Consider the following 6651-nt stretch of genomic DNA (forward strand, 5'->3'; position numbering starts at 1 on the left):
CCTGAGCGCTGGTCCTCCGGGAATGCTGGTTGCGCGGATGTAGCAAAAGCAGAAGCAGGGGGCCAGGGCTCCTTTGATTCCTTTGGCTCCCTCGTCCTTGAGCTGCTGAGTGGCTGCGGGGACAGGGGTCACCACCCGAAATTCTGCAAGCAATTGGCTAGTGCCCCCCGCTTGTGTGTCCCGCGGACCTCCTATCCTGGTAAAGGTAGGAACCAGCAAGGTGTGGTCCTGGGGTCCTGGGGTCCTGCGGCCTCAAAGCTCATGGCTCCTGGCTGGTGACAGCCGTGGCTTGCTGGCTCACTGCTCACTGCCACAGGCTCTAGGCACAGGCTATAGGCACAGAGCCCGACAGTCCCCTGGCTTGTGGCTCCTCCCTGCCGCGGCCACTGCACCACACAGCACTGCCGCTGGCTCCGGGGTCACAGCCCCTTACTTGCCTGCTTGCTCCCGCGAATTCGCTGCAGTTCGCGGCTCCTCACTACCGCTGCTGACACCACCGAGGGTGGGGGTGGGGGGGTGGAGGAGCGAGGAGGAAGCGAGGAAGCTGGAAACGAGAAGGCAGGAACGCCGTGGCTCACCGCAGCTCTGCAGCTCCGCACACCTCGCCTCGCGGTATGGCTCGGCGCCCTCTACACTCTGCTCTCTGCGCTCGATTACTCAGACTTCAGCTAGAATGGCTGCAGCGTACAAATCAGTATCCTCTGAGTTCTACAGAGATCTACCATGAATAAGACAAGGACACAGCACCTCATCAGTGCACGTCTGACAGGTTATGAGCTAACGCTCTTTCAAAATCGCATTACGATCAAATGCTGTGCCACTCTGAATCCAGCCATGCTACTACGGAGAAGTGTGGCTCACTGGTTAGAGGAGGCAGACCTGGAAGCAGAGGTCAGCCCGGGACCAGGGTTCAATTCCCGGCTCGGCGGGGTCTTGAGTCCTAAAATGTCCATGGACTCGACAATTCTCGCTCCGGTGCCTACTCAATTCACGGGTTCACACTCTGCGACTCTGGGCAATAGCTTGCTTAATCTCCACAACGGCCCCGCGCGGCGGGATGCCTGGCTTTCACCTTGCGGATACCCTGCCGGGGATATCTCACAGGGGAATACCAGGACGGGTTCCCTAAGCAAGCGCTTAGAAACCGCTTGGTGATTTGCGCTATATAAATTCCTGTACATGTACATGTACATTTACTACCCCTCCCCTCTGCGAATGAGGACATTGACATACATGATTGTGTCTTCCGGACGGAAAAATAGACGAAAGGACAGGTAGATCTGACTGATGTTCCCTTATCCGACCCCCAAGAAGAACTATATGTCGATGGCTCTTGTTTTAAATTATCAGATGGCACCACAACAGCTACGTATGCGATTACTATGCTGCACGCGGTAGTGGAGACATCACAAGTTCTCTATCAGTTGGCCCAAGCTGCAGAGCTAGTTGCCCTAATATGAGCATGTGAATTGAGCGAGGGACTGGTTGGTAATATCTATACTGACAGCCAGTACGCTTTCGGAGTCACCCATAATTTCAGGCAGCTCTGGGCAGAGAGAGTGTTCCTTACTTCCCATGGGATTAGAAAACAGCACAGTCCTCTCATATATAGGCTTTTGTCTGCTTTGGCATTCCCTAAGAAATTGGCGATAGTAAAGTGCAGCACCTATAAGAAAGTTACTGACGATGTGGGTAAGGGGAACCTTTTTGCAGATCAGACAGATAAGGAAACAGTCTGAACTAAGCTGAAAAGAATGTTTGTAGCAGGTCCCGCCAGGTGGTTGCCCGAGTTCTCCATGTTTGAGGATACACTTGACAACATGAAGGAAATACAGAGTGGGGCCACGGTGGAGGAATTAGCAATGTGGCAAGACAATGCAGCAAAATTGAACGATGAGGGATGCTGGATTGATAAGTCTGAGAAGCAAAGATGGATGGTGCCACACGCATATGTTCTTCCTGTAGTGACAATGGCTCATGGTCTGGCTCATATCAGTGCTAAGGGTATTTGCAAGTTGTTAGACCCCATATGTCAAAATGACAATATCTCAAAGACTGCTACACATTTAGTGAAATATTGCATGGTGTGCATGATGCACACTCCTGGCAAGGGTACCCCTACACCACCTGGTAATTTTGCACCTCCCACTTTCCATTATGAGGTCCTGCAAATGGACTTCATAGAGATGGACAGCGTCAATAATTTGAAGTATGTCTTGGTGGTTGTCTGTGCGTTCAGCGAATGGGTTGAGGCGTATCCCACTAAAGAAAATACATCCATTGCAACTGCAAAGATACTCCTGAAGGAGTTCTTTCCTCACTTCAGCTTTCCCCGTTTGATCTGTAATGAAAACAGAAGTCATTTCAATGCCAAGGTTATTCAGTTAGTATGTGAGGGTCTACATATTAGACGGACGTTTCATGCTGGGAATCACCCCCAGTCAGCAGGTTTGGTTGAGAAGTACCATGGTACTCTCAAACTGAAATTGGAAAAGATTCAGGAGACCACAGAGTTGCAGTGGCCAGATGCTTTACCTCTAGCTCTTTTGTCCACAAGAACTACAGCACATTCTAGGACAGGATTGTCACCCTACGAGGTCGTGTTAGGATAGCCAGTGAATGTCTGGGGTGTGCCACTTAGGTTTTCAGAGATTGAGTACCCTTTGTTGACTGATTACCTGTGTCAGTTAACTGAAAATTTGCGTTAAAGTCACCAACAGATTTGAGAATTGCTCCCGCCCATACCAGAGGGGCCTGGTCATAACATCCAGCCAGGGGACTGGATGTTGCTCCGAAATTTTCAGTGGAAGAAGAGCTTGGAGCCCCGAAGGAAGGGGCCCAAGCAAGTCTTCCTCGCTACCAGGACTGCTGTGAAAGTCGCTGGCAGAAAGAATTGGATTCATTCCAGTCACTACTGCAGAGTACCCTTGCCCTTATCCTATGACCAATGGGTGAGGGATGGTAATGGTGATGCTGAGGGAGAAAAGATACTTCAGTTCATCCCCTTTAGTGATGCGCAGCTTATATGGACCCAAACGGATGCTGAGAAGGAGGATGTACTAAATGCAGCAGTCCCTCCGGAAATCTGAGCAATAAAAGAGCCCCTCTTCATTGACCCCTCTGTGACTGGAGTCACCAGGTACAATTTGCGTCCTCGGTTGAAGAACGGTGCACCAAAGGAGAAGTCAGATTAGTTAGGAATGGACTGTGCAAGTTAGGGTGTACTTTGTCATAGTACCAACGGTGTCAGTTTAGGGTGAGGCACGATTGGTGCATTGTTCTGGCATTGGACAGGATAGATAGAACGTGCTCCCTTGGAGTGGGATACATTATCCTGTGCGACGTGGGATTCCTCGAGAGCTAGGACTGAGCACCTCCACCGCCGGTGCTCAAGAGCACCGACCTTGATGAACAATAGGAGACTGTACCAGTGAGGCTCAGATGGAAACTGGGAACAATTGCCTTTTTAACTACCTTCCTTTTTTGCTTCATAATGCATCCATTTAGGCTGCCTATTAATGAGGAGGAACAGACATTTGCACCACCGCGTCCAGCACGGGATTTGGTCTACCAAGAGTAAAATAGATTTTGCATTAATAGGTGTGATTGCCCTAGTTGCATTACTTGGAATATCTTGGTTTCTAGAGGAAAAGTGTCCCATACATTCCTTGTTTGGTACAACACCCATTCCCCTGAACACATTTTTGTTACTTTGGTCCCTCACAAAGGAGAGCACCAAAAGACGTACACAGACAATGTTTTTATACAAATGTTCATTCAAGCTCATGACTTGTCCAATACAACAAATTGTTGGGTTTGTGGATTGCTCCACTCAGTTACTCATAAAAGTGATAATTTGTTGTCCATGCCTTTGTCATACCTAGGAAGTTGTGAGGGCTGGTTTGCATTGTTGGTAATGGTACAATACCATTTCCGGAATTTGTGGCAAGGTCCCTACATGAGTCAAAAAAATTGATCTCTACTGAAACTTCATACCTTGTTGTTCTAAACAATACCAATCACACAAATTTTGTTACCTACGTTAGTGTATGTGGCAATTAAAATTTCACCAGAATAGAAACACACTGTGTTATCAGCTAGCTATATACGCAATATGCATGTTTATACATAAAAGCAATAATAAAAACAATAATGAAAAACACAATAAAATAGTTGATACAAAAATAATAAGAGAAAGGGAGATATGTTGTGCAAGTTGGTACAAAATGTATTTAGCCATGTTATCGATTTTGTTATTATCACTGGTTAGATCATCACTTAATATAAATACATTCGAAAAGCAATTTATAAAAACATCAAAAAACACAATCATTAAAAATGTTCATCAGAACAAAGGTCGACGCAGCGTTTCGGTTGGGGGTTTGAATAAAAAACCTTCTTCAGGACCAGTTCTACAAAGAAACAGACAATTAATATTTTATATCTACATGATATATATTTTGTACAAGTCAGCTACAACAACATCTTTATCCCCTTATATACATCTTTCTCACAGAGTCCCTCAGTGTCTTGTTCAACTCATTATCTTATTTACTGCAAGCTTAACATCCTCATCTACGTAGGTTACAGTATTGGTATTGTTCAGAAACAGAATCTTGGGGTACGGTCAAGGTCATAGCTATAATAGCTAGTTGGGGTATTTATGTCTCTATAAGGTATATACAACCAATTGGCTGGTTACCTGAGGGTATTAGAATTCCTCTGACTTGGATCAGTCAAGCAGCATATTAGGTGATGAGATGAAGGGTAAATTCAATCTCAAGGCGTTATGTGTTCGTAAATCTGAAATCAGATACATTTATTATTGTTAACCGGTGTCTTATAATTACACCTAAAGGCCCTCAAAGTTCATACACAGAGCACATAAGCATAGATACCTTAGCCGAGGTTAACTCGGATTGGAGCTTGTATGATAGGAGCCACCAATGTCCTTACTTATAGTAGATGTGGTAAGGCTGTGATAAAATCAAAAAAGCACAAAAAAACCATAGATGAAATATATGAAATGTTCTTTTGTGAAAGAATAGGCTATATCATGGAGTAGCTTACCCAAATTTGATTAATGGCAAAAACGATGTAACCGCAGACTTCTAACTTGTCACTTTGGGCACCGTAATTTTTGGGGGTTGACCTCCCACTGTGGTAAATCAAAATGAAAATAGAAATTTTGATTTTAAAATTTAGAATAGAGATTTTTTGATAGCTAAATAGTCTATCTATGTACAAAGTATTCTTTATTTAATTACTGAACGCTATATATAAAAATATTGCATCTAGACGTAGTTCGTGATATACACGCGGTATTTATTATGCCTGCCTTTTTATTAGATGCCACTCTAGTTACTCAAAGTAACACGCATCAGGCATTTCTATGAATTACCAAATAGCCGCTTCGTTGTTTAAGAAGTGCCCCTCGGGGTGTAACAATTTATCTTGCCTGTTCGAGGGCGTTAGAAAGCAGTCCAAGTCTCAGCGCCTAAAATCTACGAGCCGGCCCGTTTTCAAGAATTCAAACGTCAGCGGGTTGGGACAGGGCTTACCTTCTCATTCAGGGTCGGCCTCCCTGCTCCTATCGATACAGCGTTACCGGCGTCTTTGCAATCACGCGATGTCGGGCATGGTTTCATTTTAGGTCTTAAATACAAGACCGATCCTAATAGGATGTTGAAAGATCTCTCCCCATTGGGTCACTCCAGGTCACATGGGGCGCTACTGATGTTACACTAAACTTTATTAAATCACGTAGTGACAGCGCGTTATTGCTGCCAGTGTTGGTGTCAGGTTTATCTGACATTAATAAAGCTAAATGGAGTCATTTTGCCTAGTTGCGCATTGTGAGCCGACTCGATATCTTAATAGCCGTTTATAGGATTCGCCACTACGCTGAGTGGAATGGAAAACATTGAGCCATAAAACAAATGTTTATGACACATCGTGGTGGCCAATTACCGGCATCCTTCATTAGTGCCAGGGATTTTTACCTCAGGTATGCCCATGTCTAAAAATTAGCGCACTTTACATCTAATTTTAACTAGTTAAATAATAACCAAACATACTGGACCACCAATCATAGCAGTCGGATGATTTTTGTACTGCTTCTCTCTCGATATTTGTACATCTTGAGATTGGTGTTCAAATAACAAACTTATTTTAAAAGTTATTGATTTTAGTGTAACTCCACTTCCAGTATTATACATCCAGGGATTATTATTCAGTATCAGACTTATTTCCACAAGTTACTTGATTATTATACAATGCGTTCCCAGTCTTCTCTAGTGTTGAGACCTGACCGGACACTATTGAAGGTGGACATGTAGTATTGTTCACGTTTTTTCCTTTTCTGTGTCAAATCACCTCCTCTTGCGTTGATGGTAACTGTTTCTAAGCAACACCATTGCAGATCTTTCACTTCATGGTTTGCTATTTTCCAGTGGTCCGTCAATGGGGCCCCACTCCTACCTGTCCGTAATGCAGATTTGTGTTCATTGATCCTAATTCGGATCTCTCTCGATGTTTCACCGATATAAATCAGATCGCACGGGCACTTGATTAGATACACTACATTTTTTGTCCGGCAGTTCATGAATTTATTGGGTCTGGCTACTGCATCCTTTATTTTAATGATATTTC

This window comes from Lissotriton helveticus, chromosome 6 (assembly GCF_964261635.1).
Source record: "Lissotriton helveticus chromosome 6, aLisHel1.1, whole genome shotgun sequence".
NCBI lineage: Eukaryota > Metazoa > Chordata > Amphibia > Caudata > Salamandridae > Lissotriton > Lissotriton helveticus.